Here is a 20,135-nt window from a genome sequence, read left to right as displayed (position 1 = left end):
ATGTGGGGAGAACAGTACAATCAAAGCCTGGGCTCAGTAGTTCACACCTGTAATTCCAACACTTTGGGAGACTGAGGCAGGATGATTGCTTGAGCCCTGGGATTCAAGAACAGCCTGCGCAACATAGCAAAAGATAAAACAAAAACAAACAGCAGGCAAGCAGAAAGAAAGAAAGAAAGAAAGAAAGAAAGAAAGAAAGAAAGAAAGAAAGAAAGAAAGAAAGAAAGAAAGAAAGAAAGAAAGAAAGAAAGAAAGAAAGAAAGAAAGAAAGAAAGAAAGAAAGAGAGAAAGGAAGGAAGGAAGGAAAGAAGGAAGGAAGGGAGGAAGGAAGGAAGGAAGAAAAGAAGGAAGGAAGGAAAGAAAGAAAAATTAGCTGGGCGTGATGGGGTATGGTGGCAGGCACCTGTAGTCCCAGCTATTTGGGAGGCTGAGACTGGAGGATTACTTGAGCCTTGGAGGTGGAGGTTGCCGTGAGCTGTGATCATACCACTACACTCCAGCCTGGGCAACAGAGCAAGACCCTGTCTCAAAATGAAAAACAAAGAAAAAAGAGCTTGCCCCTTCACAGAAAGTACGAGAGCTCAGGCAAAAGCTGACACATGTTGAAGATGACCAAGAAAACTGAGCAGTCACTATGTATACTTCATGGACCCCGTTAAGCTGTAGTAGTGACTAATTTAAGTAGTACTGACTCATTTATGTGGTTTTGAGTCTCTAAATCCCTTCGTGTTTTCTTCTAACAATGCTAGTAATTTAAAAGTATCAGAACATGAAACACTCTGGCTCCCTGCACCATTTAAAACTTTCCCTCAAAATCTAAACCTCCAACTGTGTGCCAGGAATGATAGTGGGTGCTTTATAAGAGTCTCCTTACTTATTCATCATCACAAGCCACAGAGAGAGAAAAATTATTGTTACCATGTTATAGCCTTGTATATGACCCTGAATTCCCTTTCCATCTATATCCCCTCTCTTCTTCTCTGGAAGGTTCTGGGAATTGCAGGGTGGGGGACGGCGGGTGGTAGCGGGCGCTGGTGTTGCTTAAAGAGTTACCTAGGGCAGATTCTGTCTCAGTAATTGAGAGCTAGCTTAGCACTTTGTGGACATGGTCCGTGGCTATTTGATAAGTAAATAATGATGAATGGTTCTGGGGTCCATGTGGGCAATGGGTTACATTTCAGAAAGGCATCTTGCTTATAACAGAGCCCTGCCAATTGATGTAAAATCAAATCAGGCCACCAACTGAGCTACTCTCAGGGTCATCAATGATAAAGTCTGAGATTTATTCCAGGTCCCTTAACAAAGCATTGCAAAGGACATCTCCAGATGCACCCCCAGGGGTTATCATACCCTGCCCCCACCCCGAAGTCCATTAGGAGTTGCCCAGAGGCTGCAAACTGGGATTCAGCCTCTAATTTTCTCTCATATGCTTAATAAAAGTTATCCTACTGGAGACATTTTCTTTGAATCCTCCTCATAGAAAAGCCCATTTCCTGCTAATCATGTTCACTTAAAGATTTCTACGTGGAAAGACAGAAATAAACATATCCCAGTACATTAAGATAGCAATCCTCCATGACCCAGTGGGGTTATTCCCAGGAATAATTTTTAAAATATATTAGAAAAGGAAGTAAGGGTTCTGGGTTAAGATGGTAATTGAATGCATATATCTAATTTCACTCCCTCCCAAAACCCCACTAAAACTTCAGTAAAGACATTTTCAAATCAAGAGATAAACCTACAAGGATGCAAAGACCAGGAAAGGAGACAATAGCAATAGTATTTTTGAGACAGGATGGTAGGCAGTCATGCAGTTACTGACTTACCAGCCCCGAGGAAACAGACATCCCAAACTGGCAGTGGGGAAAACCGAGAGCCAACTTGATTTACATTGCAAGGCTCTCAGAAGGCACAGAAAATGGCATTCCAAGATATCTCTAGAACTGCGGGAAAGGTTGCTAAAGTAGGGACTGAGCTGAAACACAGTTAGGTCCCTAGACCTCTTCCCTAACTCCAAACCACTGGACAACAGTCTTTCTCATAACACAAGAGTCTGGAGGATTTTTCTCCGAAGAAGGTAAGATAGAAGGTATCTGGACTGGGGAAACTGAATGCTGAATACAGAAACCCTGAGTCTTCTCCCAGAACTGGTTCCCAAAGTGCTAGGAGCAGGACCTTTGCTTCCAGGCTGGAGACTAGAAGATTCTATACTGGGGCATTTTACCAGCCTACCCATCTAAACATTCTGACATAGGGGGTTCTCCAAAAACAACCCGGTTAGATCGCCCTACTGTAGCAAACCCAACCTGTGAGCTTGGAGTTTCCCACCAACCTCCTACCCCCAACCCTCAACCTTAATCATGACCAAAGATTACCAGACATATAGGACATTTTCTAACACAGAAGTGAGAGACAAAACAATCAGGAAAAGTAACTTAGAGAAACAAGTTACACAAAAAGAACAGGGCACCAAAAAGATCATTGTTAATATCCTCAGAGACGTGAGAAGGCACTGTATCCATGAAACAAGAATAAAATGCTATAGAAAGGAACATTCAGAGAACAGTAACAGTAACAATAATGCCTTGGAAAATAAAATAATGACAGCATAAGCCAGGCACAGTGGCCCCATGCCTGTAATACCAGCTACTCAGAAGGCTGAGACAGCAGGATGTCTTGAGCCCAGGAGGTCAAGACCAGCCTGGACAACATAGCAAGATCACCTCTCAAAAAAAAAAAAAAGAAAGAAAGAAAGAAAAAGAAAAAGATCATGACAGCAGAAACAAAAACCCTCAATAGAAAGATTAGAAGATAACGTTGATTAAATCTCCCTAGGAAGTAAAGCAAACATACTAAAAGATAGAAAATATAGGAGAGAAAATATAAGAGCATTAGAAGATAATTCCAGGAATTCAGCATCAACGTAAATGTTCTAAAAAGAAAAAGAGGGCTGGGTGCAGTGGCTCACATCTGTAATCCCAGAACTTTGGGAGACCCAAGGCGGGAGGATCACTTGAGCCTGAGAGTTCGAAACCAGCCTGGGCAACAGAGTGAGACCTGGTCTCTATAAGAAAAATTTTAAAATTTGCTGGGCATGGTGGCACATGCCTGTAATCCCAGCTACTTGGAAGACTGAGGTGAGGATTAATTGAGCCCGGGAGGTGAAGGTTGCCGTGACCCATGATCACACCACTCCACTCCAGCCTAGGTGGCAAAGCGAGACCCTGCCAGAAAAAAGACGGACGGACGGACGGAAGGAAGGAAGGAAGGAAGAAAGGAAGGAAGGAAAGATCCTGCATCAAGTTGATCATTGGCACTTCAAATGCATTTGTGGCTCTGGCTTCCTCTCAGGGCTATTAAAAAAATGAAAAATAATGAAAGAAAACAAAATTAAAAAAGAACCAGAGGAAAATGGAAGAGAGAAAATAATCAATGATCGAATATGAAGAAATTTTCTAGAACAGAAGGACACGAGTTGCCAGATCATAAAATGGTCCACCAAGTCCCCAACACTGTAGATTAAAATAAACCCACACCAAGATAAATTAAAGAGAAGAGTCTAGAAATTTCCAGATAGAAAGAAAAAAACATACAAAGACTCAATTATCATAAATGTTTTGAATTTCTCAACAGCAACACTGGAAGTGAAAAGCAATACCTTCAAAATTTTGAAGAAAATTGCCTTCAACCGAGAATTTATACCCATTCAAACTATTAATCAAGTAAGGAGTTAGAATACAGGTATTTACATCCTCAGATGTATGAGATTTCAAAAGGTTTGCCTCACATGCAGAATATCTGAAAACGCTACTGGAGAAAGTGCTCCACCAAAACGAGAGAGTCAACCAGGAAAGTAGAAGGCACAGGCTGCCAGAAATAGAGATCTGCCACAGGGTAGAAGCAAAGGGAGGCCCTGGGAAGACAGTGGAGGGGGATCCCAAGATAGCAGCTGTGCACCACATGCAAAGGGATGCCAGTTCAGATTGGAGCAGTGTGACTAACTCAGGAGACAGACACACTGGTAGCTATCACCACCAAGACCCCTGCTGTCAGTGTACCATTTTCGGAACCTGACTCAGATCAGAATGTCTGGTGAGCCTGGCCCTGATACCGAATTGTACTAGCCTTATCTTGACCAAGTGCTGTAGAGTTCATGTTCTCCTTGCCACACCCTGCTGCCTGATCAGGAAGTTTGCACTTGACCTGCCCATGAAAGAAGGAGATAGAAGTGAGCTCCCAGGCAGAAAGCACAGAGCAGCCAGCTGCCCCTGACCATATTCCATCCAGATGTCCAAGGTCTGGCTGATGCTACAGCCCAGCCACATGCCCTCATTGCAGGGAGTCCTGTGCTTCCCAGGACTGTAGATTAAAATAATCCTGGGAGTCTTCATCTAGTAAAAAATTGTCCTTTCTTTTCATATTACGATTATGTTTACTTCCCAATATTGTTTAGGAATATACACACATATGGTAAAGACCATAGACAAAAGCAAGGGATGGATTAACCTAAAAGTCAAGAGAGTCATTCCCTGGGGTAAGGAAGACAAGGAGGGAGTGGTTATGACTCAGGAGGGAAACCCAAGGGGCTTCTAAGATACCAGCAATGTTTTATTTCTTAATCTATGAGACAGATACATGGATGTTCATCTGCCTTCCTTCCTTCCTTCCTTCCTTTCTTCCTTCCTTCCTTCCTTCTCTTTTTCTTCTTTTCCCTTCTCTCTTCCTTCCTTCCTCTCTTTCTTTCTCTTATTGAGACAGAGTCTTGCTCTGTCACCTATGCTGGAATGAAGTGGCACAATCACAGCTCACTGAAGCACCAACCTCCTGGGCTCAGCCTGACCCTCCCACCTTAGCCTTGCAAAGTTCTGGAATTACAGTCATGAGCTACCTAGTCCAGCCCATTTTCTTATTTTTTTTTAAGCATACCTATGACACCCAGATATATAAAGCAAATATCATTAGAGCTAAAGAGACAGATAGACCCCAATACAATAATAGCTAGAGATTTCAACACCTCAGTTTCAGCATTGGACAGATCATCCACACAGAAAATCAACAAAGAAACAGCAAACAACAAAGAAACAGCAGACTTGTTCTGTACTACAGACCAAATGGACCTAATAGATATTTATAGAACATTTCATCCAATGGCTGCAGAAAACACATTCCTCTTAGCACATGGATCATAACATATAGCACAGACTATATGTTAGTCCACAAAACAAGACTTTAAAATTAAAATATAGGCCGGGCGCGGTGGCTTAAGCCTGTAATCCCAGCACTTTGGGAGGCCGAGACGGGCGGATCACGAAGTCAGGAGATCGAGACCATCCTGGCTAACACGGTGAAACCCCGTCTCTACTAAAAAATACAAAAAACTAGCCGGGCGAAGTGGCGGGCGCCTGTAGTCCCAGCTACTTGGGAGGCTGAGGCAGGAGAATGGCGTGAACCCGGGAGGCGGAGCTTGCAGTGAGCTGAGATCCGGCCACTGCACTCCAGCCTGGGCGACAGAGCATGACTCCGTCTCAAAAAAAAAATAATAATAATAATAAAAAAAATAAAAATTAAATTAAATTAAATTTAAAAATATATATATATATATATATCAAGTACCTTCTCTGACCACAATGGAATAAAACTAGAAATCAATAAGAGGTACTTTAGAAACTACACAAACACATGGAAATTAAACAAAATGTTCCTGAATAACCAGTGGGTCAAGCAAGGAATCAAGAAGGAAATTGAAAGATTTTGAAACAGATGATAATGGAAACACAGCATACCAAAACCTATGGGATATGGCAAAAGCAGTACTAAGAGGAGAGTTTACAGCTATAAGCACCTACATCAAAAAAGTAGTAAAACTTCAAATAAACAACCTAATAATGCATCTTAAAGAACTAGGACATCCAGAGCAAACCAAACTGAAACTTTTTTTGTTATTTCATGTTTTTCTTATTTTTTTTTTTTTTTTTACAAGCCAAGGCGACAATCCCAAACTTGGTAGAAGAAAAATAATAATACAAATCAGAGCAGAGGCCAGGCACAGTGGCTCACGCCTGTAATCCTAGCTCTTTGGGAGGCCGAAGTGGGCGGATCACTTGAGGTTAGGAGTTCAAGACCAGCCTGACCAACATGGTGAAACCCCATCTCTACTAAAAATACAAAAATTAGCTGGGCATGGTGGTGCAGGCCTGTAATCCCAGCTACTCAGGAGGCTGAGGCAGGAGAATCACTGAAACCCAGGAGGCGGAGGTTGCAGTGAGCCAAGATCAAGCCACTGCACTCCAACCTGGGCGACAGAGTGAGACTCTGTCTCAAAAAAAAAAAAAAAAAAAAAAAGAAGAAGACAAATCAGTATATCAAAGAGATATCTGCACTCCCAAGTTTATTGTGCCACTATTCACAATAGGGAACATTAGGAAGCAGCCTAAGTGTCCATCAACAGATGAATGGATAAAGAAACTGTGCAGCCTGTCAGGGAAGTAGGGGGAGGGAGAGCACCAGGTGGAACAGCCAATGGGTGCTGGGCTTAATACCTGGGTGATGGGTTGATTTGCAGCAAACCACCATGGCACACGTTTACCTATGTAACAAACCTGCACATTCTGCACATATACCCTAGAACTTAAGAGTTGATAAAAAAAAATTTAAGGAAAAATTTAAAAAGAAAAGGAACTGTGGTACATATACACAATGGAGTACTATTCAGCCACATGAAAGAATGAGATCCTGCCATTTGCAGCAACATAGATGAAACTGGAGGTCATTATGTTGAGTGAAATAAGCAAGGCACAGAAAGACAAACTTCCCATGGTCTTACTTATTTGTGGGAGCTAAAAATGAAAATAATTGAAGTCATGGAAATACAGAGTAGAAGGATACCAGAGGCTGGAAATGGTAGTGGCGGTGGGAAGAAGTGGGGATGGTTAAGGGTACAAAAATATAATTAGATAGAATGAATAAGATCTGGTATTGATAACACAACAGGGTGACTACAGTCAGCAATAAGTTATTGTACATTTTAAAATAACTAAAAAGGTCTGGGCACAGCGGCTCACGCCTGTCATCCCAGCTTTGGGAGGCCAAGGTGGGCGGATCACTTGAGGTCAGGAGTTCAAGACCAGCCTGGCCAACAGGGCAAAACCCTTTCTCTACTAAAAATACAAAAGTTAGCCAGGCGTGATGATGCGTGCCTGTAGTCCCAGCTACTCGGGAGGCTGAGGCAGGAGAATCACTTGAACTCGAGAGGCAGAGGTTGCAGTGAGCTGAGATTGTGCCACTGTACTCCAGCCTGGGTGACAGAGCAAGACTCTGTCTCAAAAAAAAAAAAAAAAAAAAAAAAAGAGAGAGAGAGAAAGAAATAGAGATTCTGCTGTCAATATTGACATTTAACTTTGTTTTACAATTTGTAGCCAACGCAATAAGACCAGACGAACAAGGCCGAGGATAAAGAGAACAGAAGGAGGAGGGGAGAAGACTAAGGAGGAGAAAAAGAAGGAGGAGGAGAAAAAATATTGGAAAAGAACAAAGGAAAAGTTAAAATATTATTATTGGCTAAACAAGCCTCATAAGTAGCTGGGACTACAGGCACACGCCACCATACCTGGCTAATTGCATTATGGCAAAACCATGTTTCTACAAAAAATATAAAAATTAGTGGGGCATTGGGCAGGTGAGGTGGCTCACGCCTATAATTCTAGTACTTTGGGGGCCGAGGCAGGCAGATTACCTGAGGTCAGGAGTTTGAGACCAGTCTGGCCAATATGGTGAAACCCCTTCACTATTGAAAATACAAAAATTAGCCGGGTGTGTGGCACGTGTCTAATCCCAGCTACCCAGGAGGTGAGACTCCCTCTCAAAAATAAATAAATAAATAAATAAATAAATAAATAAATAAATAAATAAATAAATTAGCTGGGCATGCCTGTAGTCCTAGCTACCGGATAGACTGAGGCAGGAGGACCACTTCAGCCTTGGGGGTAGAGGTTGCAGTAAGCCGAGATCGAAACACTGCACTATAGCCTGGGCAACAGAACGAGACTGTCTCAAAAAAAAAAAAAAAAATTACTTTGTGAAACAGTTAGAAAACTATTAGAAGAAACTGTGATTAGATTAAAGCTAAATATCCCATTCCATATAAACAAAGTGCATTACAGACAGAAATAAGTTTATCAAAAAATGAACTTTTGTGAAGAAAACCATACAACTTTATTGAGAGAGATAGAAGAGGCTCTGATAAATGGAGAAACAACTCTTATTTATGGAGAGAGCCCCTCAACATTTTATAAGGTTATTCTCTCCAACTTGATTTCTATTTTTAGTACTATTTCGATTAAAATATCAATGTATGCCAGGCGCGGTGGCTCACACCTGTAATCCCAACACTTTGGGAGGCCGAGGCAGGCGAATCACTTGAGGTCAGGAGTTTGAGACCAGCTTGGCCAACATGGTGAAACCCTGTCTCCACTAAAAATACAAAATTTAGCCAGACGTTGTGGCGTATAATCTTTATAATCCCAGCTACTTGGGAGGCTGAGGCAGGAGAATCACTTGAACCTGGGGGGACAGAGGTTGTAGTGAGCCAAGATCATGCCACTGCACTCTGTACTCCAGCCTGGGTGACAGAGTGAGACTCCTTCTCAAATAAAATAAAATAAAATAAAATAAATTATCAATATATTTTTAAAGTTTGAAATAATTATTTTAAAGCTCATTAGTGAGAATAATGGGGGAAAATAAACCCTTTTGAAAAAGAAGAGTAGCAAGTGGGATGCATGGCAGAAACTTGCTCCCTTGGACGGTTTGTATTTATTCATTTACATACATGTTAAACTATACTTACAAAGCTACAATGATTCTGTGGTAAATGAACAAACAGACAAAAACTGTGATATTGGCATAAGAATCACCAGGAAGTTCAAAGAAATGGGAAGCAGCACTAATCGGGTTCCCACCCCATTTCCCTGCTCTTCCCAGCACAGTTGTCTGCATGTATTGTCTCCACATTCTCACCCCGTACTCCAGTCTGGCATCCATCTTGCTGCTTTACCGAATAGCTCTTGCCAAGTCATTCTGACTTTTAGCCCGCTATGTCCAGTGGAGCTGGGTCTTCTTCCTTGACCTTGTTGAAACAGTAGATCTCACTGATCACTGTATTTGTCAAGGTTCTCCAGAGAAACAGAACCAAAAGGATATATGTAGGTATGTAGGAAGAGATTTATTATGACAGATTGGCTTATGCAATTAGGGAAGCTGAGAAGTCCCACAATCTGCTGTCTGTAGGCTGAAGGCCCAGGAAAGCTGGTGGTATAGTTCTAGTCCAAACCTGAAGGCTGAGAACTGGGGGAACCAATGGTGTAAGTCCTGGTTCAAGCCTGGAGAAACAGGAGCACCAATGTCCAAGGGCATGAGGAGACGGATGCCCAGCTCAAGCAGAGAGAAAATTCATCTTTCCTCTGACTTTTTGTTCTCTTCAACCTCTCAAACAATTGGATGATGGCTATTCTCATTGGTGGGGGTAAACTCTACTCAGTCTTCTGATTCAACTGCTAATCTCTTCCTGAAATACCCTCAGAGACACACACAGAAATAATATTTTACCAGCTATCTGGGCACCCTTGAGCCCAGTCAAGTTGATACCTAAAATTAACCATCACAATCATTTACTCTTTCTTCTTGAGGACTCACTCTCTTGCCTTCAGAGACACTGCATTTTCTTGGCTCTCCTCTTTTGTTGCTCTGCCTCCTCCATCTACAGTTTTTCGTAGGTAATCCCATCTATCTAGGAAATGCCAACTCTGACCTCTAACCTGTAGACAAATCTTACCTAACCACCTACCTGACATCTCTGCTTGGCTATCTAAGAGATACTTCAAACCTGTCATGTTCAAAATAGAACTATTTTTAGTCAACCATTTCTAACCAAAACAACAACAATAGTCAATCTCTCTACCAAAAGACATTTCCCTTTCAGCCTGTAATCCCAGCACTTTGGGAGGCTGAGGTGGGTGGATTGCTTGAGCTCAGGAGTTTGACTAGCCTGGCCAACATGGTGAAACTCCATCCCTACAAAAAATATAAAAATTAGCTGGGCGTGGTGGTACATGTCTGTGGTCCCAGCTACTCAGGAGGCCGAGGCAGGAGGACTGGTTGGGGCCAGGAAGTCAAGGCTGCAGTGAGCCATGATCGCACCACTGCACTTCAGCCTGGAGACAGAACCAGATCCTGTCTCAAACAACAAACAAACAAACAAACAACAACAAAAGCTTAAGGATATTCTCGACAGCATTATTTATAACAACAAAACACTGGACACGACCACACGGTCTTAACAATAGGGAAATAGCAGCCAGGTGCGGTAGCTCATGCCTGTAATCCCAGCACTTTGGGAGGCGGAGGTGGGTGGATCACCTGAGGTCAGGAGTTCAAGACCAGCCTGGCCAACATGGCAAAACCCCGTCTATACTAAAAATACAAAACAATTAGCTGGGCGTGGTGGTGCACACCTGTAGTCGCAGCTACTCAGGAGACTGAGGCAGAAGAATCACTTGAACCCGGGAGGCGGAGGTTGCAGTGAGCCAAGATCGCATCATTGCACTCCAGCCTGGGCGACAGAGCCAGACTCCATCTCAATTAAAAAAAAAAATAGGGAAATGGCTAAATAAATTATGGAACAACAGTATGCAACTGTTAAAAATAAAATGTTAGGCCAGGCGCAGTGGCTCACGCCTGTAATCCCAGCTCTTTGGGAGGCCAAGGCAGGCAGATCATGAGGTCAAGAGATTGAGACCATCCTGGCTAACACGGTGAAACCCCGTCTCTACTAAAAAATACAACAAAAATTAGCCAGGCATGGTGGCAGGCACCTGTAGTTTCAGCTACTCGGGAGGCTGAGGCAGGGGAATGGCGTGAATCTGGGAAGCGGAGGTTGCAGTGAGCCGAGATTGCACCACTGCACTCCAGCCTGGTCGACAGAGCAAGACTCTGTCTCAAACATAATAATAATAATAATAAATAAAGTGTTAAAGATTGTAATAAAATGAAAAATAATTACGTTATAATGTTATATATACGTTAGTTTTTCAAGCCAGGTGGAACTGAAATACTAAGCCTGCAAAAAAGAAAAAAAGCAGGACATAAAAGCATATACACAATAGCATCACAATTATTACATTTATTTTTCTGTGTATTCCTAATTGTCTGGCCTGAACATAGATTTTTTTTGACATGGAATACTATTTTATTTGTATTTATGCTTTTAATTTACACGAATGGCATTGGGTAATCGACCTCATTCTGTTTCCTTTTTTACTCAATACTTTAAAAAATTATTAATAGGCCAGGTGCAGTGGCTCTTGCCTGTAAGCCCAGCACTTTGGGAGGCAGAGGTGGGTGGATCACCTGAGGTCAGGAGTTCGAGACTGGCCTGGCCAACATGGTGAAACCCCGCCTCTACTAAAAATACAAAAATTGGCCAGGAGTGGTGGTGGGCACCTACAATCCCAGCTACTCGGGAGGCTGAGGAAGGATAATCGCTTGAACCCCGGGGACGGAGGTTGCAGTGAGTCAAGATTGTGCCACTGAACTCCAGCCTGGGCAACAGAGCAAGACTCCATCTCAAAAAAAATTTTTTTAATAGACTTTACATTTTTACAGCAGTTTTAGGTTCACAGCAAAATTGAGTGGAAAGTACAGACATTTCCCATAAGCTCTCCGCCCACACAGCACAGCTTCCCCCATTATCAACATCCCTCACCAGAATGGTACATTTGTGACAGTAAGTGAACTACATTGACACATTGTTATCACCCAAAATCCACAGTTTATATAGGGATGTCTCTAGGACTGTACAGTCTGTGGGTCTGGACAAACGTATAATGACACGTATCCACCATGATAGTACCATACAGCACAATTTCACTGCCCTAAATATTCTCCATGTTCCACCGACTCATTCCTTCCTCCCTTCTAACCCTTGGAACCAATGATCTTTTTACTGTCTCCATAGTTTTGCCCTTTCCAGAATGTCATATAGTTGGAATCACACAGCATGTTTTCAGATTGGCTCAGTCATATTCATTTATGTTTCCTCCATGATGTAGTTTCATGGCTTGATAGCTCCCTTTTATTTTATTTTATTTTATTTTATTTTATTTTATTTTATTTTTGGAGACAGGGTCTCACTCTGTCACGCAGGCCGAAGCTGGAGTGCAGTGGTGTGATATTGGCTCACTGCAACCTCTGCCTCTCAGACTCAAGTGATCCAGTGATCCTCCCACCTCAGCCTCTGAGTAGCTGGGACTACCAGTGCATGCTACCATGCTGGCTAATTTTTGTATTTCTTTTTGTAGAGACAAGGTTTCACCGTGTTGCCCAAGCTGGTCTTAAACTTCTGAGCTCAAGTAATCTGCTTGCCTCGGCCTCCCATAGGATTACAGGCATGCACCACCATGCCCACTCTACCTCTTTTTAGCACTGAATAATATTCCATCGCCTGGATGTACCACAGTTTATTTATCCGTAACCAAGAAGGACATCTTGGTTACTTCCCAAGTTTTCAATTATGGATACAGCTGCTATAAACATCCTTGTGCAAGTTTTTCTGTGGACAGTTTTCAATTCATTGGGGTATGCCGAGGAACACAATTACTGCATCATGTGGCAACAGTGTATTTAGTTTTATAAGGAGCTGCCAAACTCTCTTCCAAAGTGACTGTTCCCACCTGTTGCGTTCCCACCAGCAATGAATAAGCGTTCCTGTTGCTCTACATCCTTGCCAGCATTTGCTGTTTTCGATTTTTGCCATTCCAATGGGTATGTAGTAGTTTCTCACTGTTGTTTTAATTTGCCATTTCCTAACAACATATGATGTTTAGAATCTTTCATATGCTTATTTTCTGTCTGTATATCTTCTTTGCTGGGCTATCCTTCCAGCTCTTTTGCCCATGTTTAAATCACATTGTTCTTTTTCTTATTATTGAGTGTTAAGGGTTCTTGGCCAGGCACAGTGGCTCATGCCTGTAATACCAGCACTTGGGGAGGCCAAGGCGGGCAGATCACTTGAGGTCAGGAGTTCGAGACCAGCATGGCCAACATGGTGAAATCCCATCTCTACTAAAAATACAAACATTAGCCAGGCATGGTCACAGGTGCCTGTAATCCCAGCTACTCAGGAGGGTGAGGCAGAAGAATCACTTGAACCTGGGAGGCAGAGGTTGCAGTGAGCCCAAGTTGCACCGCTGCACTCTAGCCTGGGCAACAAAGCAAGACTCTGTCTCAAAAAAAAAAAAGAAAGAAAGACAGAAGAGAAGACAAGAGAAGAGAAGGTAAGGAAGGAAAGAAAGAAAAAATATTTTCAATACAGTCCTTTATCAGCTATATCCTTTGCAAATATTTTCTCCTAGTCATGGCTTGTCCATAGACCACTTTTTTTTTTTTTTTTTTTTTTTTTTTTTTTAAGAGACAGGGTCTCACTCAATTGCCCAGGCTGGAGTATAGTTGCATGATCATAGCTCACTGCAACCTGGAACTCCTGGGCTCAAGGGATTCTCCTGCCTCAGCCTCATGAGTAGCTATAACTACAAGTGTGTGCCACCACACCTGGCTACTTTTTTTTAAAGTTAGCCCTATGTTACCCAGGCTGGTTTTAAACTGGCCTCAAGCAATCCTCCCACCTTGGTCTCCCAAAGTACTGGGATTACAGGCATGAGCCACTGTATCTGGCCCATAGATTATATTGCAATCACAATTTAAAGAGTGATATTTAGAATCAATACAAAACAAATCACCCAGGTGTATATCTCAACACCCAGAATGCCTCTGTCATCTAAGGGCCCTGTCATCTTTCTGGGTCCCAGACTCTGATCTCCCTCACCCGCTCCCAGTGGCCATGGCTAACATCTTTCCAACAGCCACTTCTTCGTCTGGCCTCTCTGAGCTCAGCCGTTTGCTCTCTCTCCCTTTTTCAACCATACTCTGAGGTTTTCTCTCCTTCTCTAGGGGCAGAGAGTGAGGCCACATTCTAGGGATACTCCTAGGGCTGAATTCCTTCTGGGAGAGGACAGTGGACCAGGAACAGCATGGTACTGAGGCACCAAGCACCGGAAAGTAGAGTTTGTTTTGGGTCTGGGAGTCAGAGCAAAGGGAAAGCAGAGGGCAAGGACCATGACAGGGATGTCAAGAAAAGACAGGCCTGGAATGAGGGCACCTCAGCCCAACTCTGCGGGGCTGTCTCCTCCCAGGCAGGCCAGAACACCTTTCCTAGCACCCACAGGGCCAGGCCCAGCTCTCTCCCAAGAGAAATGAAGAAAACTGGAGGTGAACAAGAAGCAGAATGGTGAGGGGGGCGGCTTGAGGAATAGAGCCTGGAACCCAGGAGCCCTCCTGGCTCTGGTCCCTGGCCTTCTCCCCTCCTGCCCTGGATCCTAGGACTAGAGAGTAGGAACAGGCCAGCAGAAGGGCCCTCCAGTGGGTGCCTGATTTTTTTCTTTTTTTTTTCTTTCTTTTTTTTTTTTTTTTTGAGACAGAGTCTCCCTCTGTCGCCCAGGCTAGAGTGCAGTGATAGGATCTCTGATTACTGCAACCTCTGCCTCCCGAGTTCAAGCGGTTCTCGTGCCTCAGCCTTGTGAGTAGCTGGGACAACAGGCACATGCCACCAGGCCCAGATAATTTTTGTGTTTTTAGTAGAGACGGGGTTTCACCATGTTGGCCAGGCTGCTCTCAAACTCCTGACCTCAAGTGATCGGCCTGCCTCAGCCTCCCCAAGTGCTGGGATTATAGGCGTGAGCCACTGTGCCCAGCCCTGGGTGCCTGTTTTTCATCCCTTTGTGCCTTTAGCTCTTGGGGATCAGTAGTAGGTAGGGCAAGGGCCAGGGAAGTCTGCTGCACACATTACTTTGTAATTACAAAAAACAAGTCTTTTCATCTTTGGACAAGGATGACTGCTCCCAAAGGCCTGCTTTGCTGGTCTCTATCTCCTTCTTTCTTCAGTCCTTAGGCTTAACTCAATCTTACTGTTTCCCAACATAACAGATTTCTCGTTTGCAAAACTGGGATAATAATTGTCTCTCTGTCCTAGAGTTACTGCCACCATTAAATAAGTCAGTATACACAGAGGGCTTTAAACAGTGACCGGCACATAGATATACTTTGTGAGTGTTTGCTACTATTCTTACTACAGCACTAGGGTTCCAAGGAGTGAAAGATGAAGCCGCTGGGTGCAGTGGGGGAGGTGGAGAAGTCTGGGTCAGTGAACAGGAGAGATTGGTAGTGGGGGACACCAGGACAGGGCCGGGTGGCAAGGAAGAGATGCAAGCCGCCAGAAGAGGAGTCTTGCCAGGGGCTGGACCACAGGTGCAGGTGCACTCTCACTAGCAGGTAAAGAGGTGAGGAGGCTGGCAGCTGGGAGGAGCTATGCACCATCTGCAGGACTGATCTGTTTTGTAGGGCAAAGTAGGCCCCAGGGCAGACTGTCCTGGTTCTCCTGTCACTGTGAAAAGGCACACAACTTGCCCACTTAGAGCACAGTCCCCCACTCCTGCCCCTCCCACCCTGCCGAAGACCCTTGGACCACCCAGGCACAGGGTAAGGGGGATGGGGTGGTAGGTCGATGTCAGCACTGGGGGCTCGGATCCAAGCCCCTTCTCCTGCACCAACACCAAAGTAGGAACAAACCTCAGTGAGGCTTTGGTTTTTGACAAGCTGAAGGCTTTCCACAGGTGCCGGGCGAACTCAGCTGTTTCTTGCATCAGGGGAGTGGAGACCTCCTGCCTGTAACCCCCTCCCCTCCCAGGTCATGATCCCTCAGGTCCTCAGAGAACAGAAGAGCAGCTGAGGGGCCTGTGGCGGGGGAAGGACCACAACAAAGCCACCAGGTCAGCACCCACATGAGGCCTAGTCAGGGTTTTCATGCATGAAGGAAGACACCTTATGCTCCCTCTGGAGCCCCAATACAGGCCCCCAGCTCACCTCTGCAGGCCTCTCCACTCCCTGCCGCCAAGAGTTGGAGAGGCACCTCATGGCAGTCTCTGGCTCCTCACCTCAGCTCTCCTCCCTGTCTCCTCTGAGATCTGAGGTCTTCGTGATGTAAGTGGCAGTATTGCTAAATGGCAATGTTGGTGCTGGGGCCACTTCTTTCCCTGATCTGTGAGAGGGCCTGTCTGGGCAGGGAGGCTGGGGGCAGGGGCTGGTGGGGACATGCTCTGTGCCTGGGGCTGCTGGGGGAGAAGAGAGGAGCCCTTCCGATGCCCTCCATTCCTTTTCTCTCTCCCCTGGCCCCCCGGCCCTCTCCTGGGCAGTGGGTGGGCGGCTGGATCTCTGGAGTGCAGGCTGTGCGTGCAAACATCTTGTGGTCTGCACGTTTCTGCGCTCCCCACCCCACCACAAGCGGAGCCCTGATTGTGTGGCCTGTAGAGGGCGCTGGCGGAACCCTTTGTAAGACCTGCCTAGGAATGAGGGCTTGGGTGAAGGGGACATACCTGAAATACTAGTGCCTCTGGCTATCGGAGCAGATTGCTCAAAACGCACTTCCTGTTTTACAAGGTGTAGTAAGCCATTCATCAAACTCCATCCCAAAATCTGAAATACGAATAAAGTGCCTGGATCAACCTTCCCTGGGAATGGAGAGAGCTGTGTTCCAGTTCTGCTTTGGCAAAGCTGCGAAGGCCGCTCCACCCTCCTTCTTCCAGGCGGGGTCACTGCTGGTTGATAGGAGAGTGAAGTCATGTCTATGAGGGCCAAGAGCAGGAAAAGCTGGGAGTGTGGAGATCACAGAGACGCAGGGCTGGCAGAAGCATGGGAGGTGACGGGAAAGCCCAGTGGAGGAGCGCTTGCTTCATCCTGGCACCCTGAGCAAGGTCATGCCCGGTCCCCGAGGGACCAGACCCCGCCAGGGAAAGGAGAGTGGGCAGCAGCTCCCCCTGCCCCCCCGCCAGGCCCTCACAGTCAGTGCCAGGGTGTGAAGCTGGTGGGGGGAGGGTGGAGAATAACATATTGTGGGAGCTCCAAAGATTCGAATCATTGAACGAATGCAGAGGAGAAAGGGACAGAAGTAGGCCCAGGTCCTCTGGGTCTTCGTATTCAAAGTGTGGCCATGGACCAGCAGCACCGGATGCTTGTTAGAAAAGCAGACTCTTGGCTGGGCACGGTGGCTCACGCCTGTAATCCCAGCACTATGGGAGGCCATGGTGGGTGGATCACTTGAGGTCAAGAGTTCAAGACCAGCCTGGCCCACATGGTGAAACCCCCGTCTCTACCAAAAATACAAAAATTAGCCAGGTGTGGTGGCAAGTGCCTGTAATTCCAGCTACTTGAGAGGCCAAGGCAGGAGAATCACTTGCACCTGGGAGGCGAAGTTACAGTGAGCTAAGATCGTGCCACTGCACTCCAGCCTGGATGACAGAGCAAGACTCCGTCTCAAAAAAAGAAAAAGAAAGAAAGAAAAGTAGACTTTTGCCCCCTACCTCTGAAATCTGCATTTCAGCACGGGGCCGCCTGCCTCACAGACAGATGTGAGCAATCTAGAGGAGACAGCAGGGTTGCACTGCCATCCCCACCCATGTCCCTGCACACGTTCGGCTGCCTTGGCTTATGGTGACCCAGAAAGCTCCCCTGCCTTCTGGCCAGACAGGTCTGAGTGGCCTTCTGGAATTCACAGCAGGTGCGGAGTGGGGGCAGCGTGGAGCAGTCTCTCATCCCACTCCCTCTCCACTGTCCCCAGCATCGTCCCCTGGTGCTGAGTGAGCCCTGGTGACAGGCAGGCTCAGAGAAGGCAGCCCAGGAAAGGGGGGATCAGGGGCAGCCCAGAACAGGGTTTCTTGATCCTTGGAGGTGGAGCTTCCACTGAAAATCTGGTGGAAGTTCTGCTCCCTCTGCCAGAAAAATGGACAGACACACAATGTTGCAAATATGGCAGGGGAAGAATAGATCCTCCAGAGCCCACTCGTCCCGCAGCCGGCAAAATCCTCCCTCCTTCCACTCTGACGGTGTCTGAGTGCCTCCTCCTCCAATCCCCATGCCAGGGCCCCTCTGCCTCAGGGAGCTTGTAGGCCAGACCAAGATGCGAACCCAACGGGACGCCAGCCAAAGCAGAGGGGCCATGGGGGAGCTCCAGGAGGGAGGGGTTTATTTCCAATCTTGGAGGCAACCTTGAGATTGCAACAAGGCCACAGGCTTTGGAGTCAGCGAGGCTTGCCGTCTGTACTGTGGGGATCCATGCTGCCCCACAAGGACAGCATGAGATCATGGTAACGTGTTGAGAACTACTCCCTCTGGTTAGGGAGGAGGTCACCATCCTAGCTAGGTGTGGCCCCCCACAAAGATGTCCATAATCCAGGACCTGTGAATGTGTTACCTTACATGCCAAAAGGAACTCTGCAGATGTGATTAAATGGAAAGTTTTGAGATGAGGAGATTATCAGAGTTTATCAGATGGGCCCAATATAACCACAAGGGTCTTTATAAGGGAGACAAGGGTGTCAGAGTCAGCGCAGGTGTGAAAATGGAAGCAGGGTAGAAAGACAGGGACATTTAAAGATATTACATAGCTGATTCTGAAGATGGAGGAAGGGGCAGCCAATAGAAGTCAGCAAAAGCAAGGGAATGGGTTCTCCCCTAGAGCCTCCAGGAGGAACGCAGCCCTGAGGACCCACTGCAGACTTCTGGCCTCCAAAACAGTAAGATTGTACATTTCTGTTGCTTTCAGCTGCTAAGTGTGTAGTGATTTGTTACAGCAGCCAAAGGAAACTAATACGCTAGGCCTTGCCAGGTAGAAGCCAGAGCCTGCTGCGGGAAAGCTGTGGGGCAGAAGGGAGGTCAGAGGGGAATTTTGCAGAAGGGCAGGGCAAGGGCTGAGCCTGCAATGAGAGGGAGGAGGGGCCAGGCCCTGAGTGCTCAGCCTATGACCTCACCCTTGGCCAGCTGAAGCTGCCCTGGCACCCGGATGCCTGTCAGCCTGGGGTTATATGCCTGACTGGACCAGAAAGGGATGCCTGTGTAGCCAGTCCTGAGGCAAGGGTGGGGGTGTGACAAAGAAGTTCAATGCCAGAGAGGGAGCCCACTCAGCCCCGGGGCTGCAGAGCACACATGAAGGGAGGGAGGAGGCTGGTGGGGCTGGCACAGTGCCCTGTCACCCAGGGCCCCCTGCCAGCTCAGTCCTTCTCTACCTCTCTCCTACTGATAGGAAGAACCTCCACCCCACTCTTCTCTTTCCTTTCTCCATCCCCAGCCTATTCTGCCCTCCCCCGGGAGAGTGGGAGGAGCAGGGACTTTGGGGCTAGAGATTGAGGCTGTGGGCTGGGTGATGGCTCATGCCTATAGTCCCAGCATTTTGGAAGGCTGAGGCAGGAGGATCATTGAGGCCAGGAGTTCGAGACCAGCCTGGGCAACATGGTGAAACCCCATCTCTATACAAAATACAAAGAAAAAATTAGTAGATGTAGTGGCATGCACCTGTAGTCCCAGCTAATCAAGAGACTGAGGTGAGAGGATCGCTTGAGCCTGGGAGGTCAAGGCTGCAGTGAGCCGTAATTATGCTACCACACTCCAGCCTGGGTGATAGAGTGAGACCCTCTCTCAAAAAAATAAAAATAGAAATAGAAAGAGTGAGGCTGGGTCACAACCTCAGCTCAGTGGCTGAGAAGCTGGGTGACCTTAGGCAAATTACTATGCCCCTCTGAGCCTGTTTTCTCCCCTGGAAACGAGGATGATTGTAGTCCCCACTTCCCAGGGCTGTATTAAATGGCACCACGCATGTCAACACAGTGTCCAGCATACAGTCATCCCTCCAAGTGCCATCTTTGTGTTATCCTGTATACGCTGTATTACCCACAAATACAAAAGAAGTTTGGTCTCCCCTGCCAGCTGCCTGGTTCCTCAAGGGAGCACGTTTCCTCTCGATATCTTTGTATCCTCAACCTTGCTGTATATTTCCTGATGCAGAATGGATGATGAATATATGTTTTATGCATTCATTCAGCATTTAGCAAGTATTTATGGGTGACAGCGCTTTAGGGGATAAAAACATATCAGGGAAAACAAACACTCTGCATATATTTATTTATGTTTTAGAGTCCGGGTCTGGCTCTATTGCCCAGGCTGCAGAGGCATAATCACAGCTCACTGCAGTCTTGAACCCC

This window comes from Macaca thibetana, chromosome 3, assembly GCF_024542745.1.
Source record: "Macaca thibetana thibetana isolate TM-01 chromosome 3, ASM2454274v1, whole genome shotgun sequence".
In the NCBI taxonomy this organism is placed as follows: domain Eukaryota; kingdom Metazoa; phylum Chordata; class Mammalia; order Primates; family Cercopithecidae; genus Macaca; species Macaca thibetana.
The sequence above is the reverse complement of the archived record's forward strand: the minus strand, read 5'-3'. Positions refer to the sequence as shown.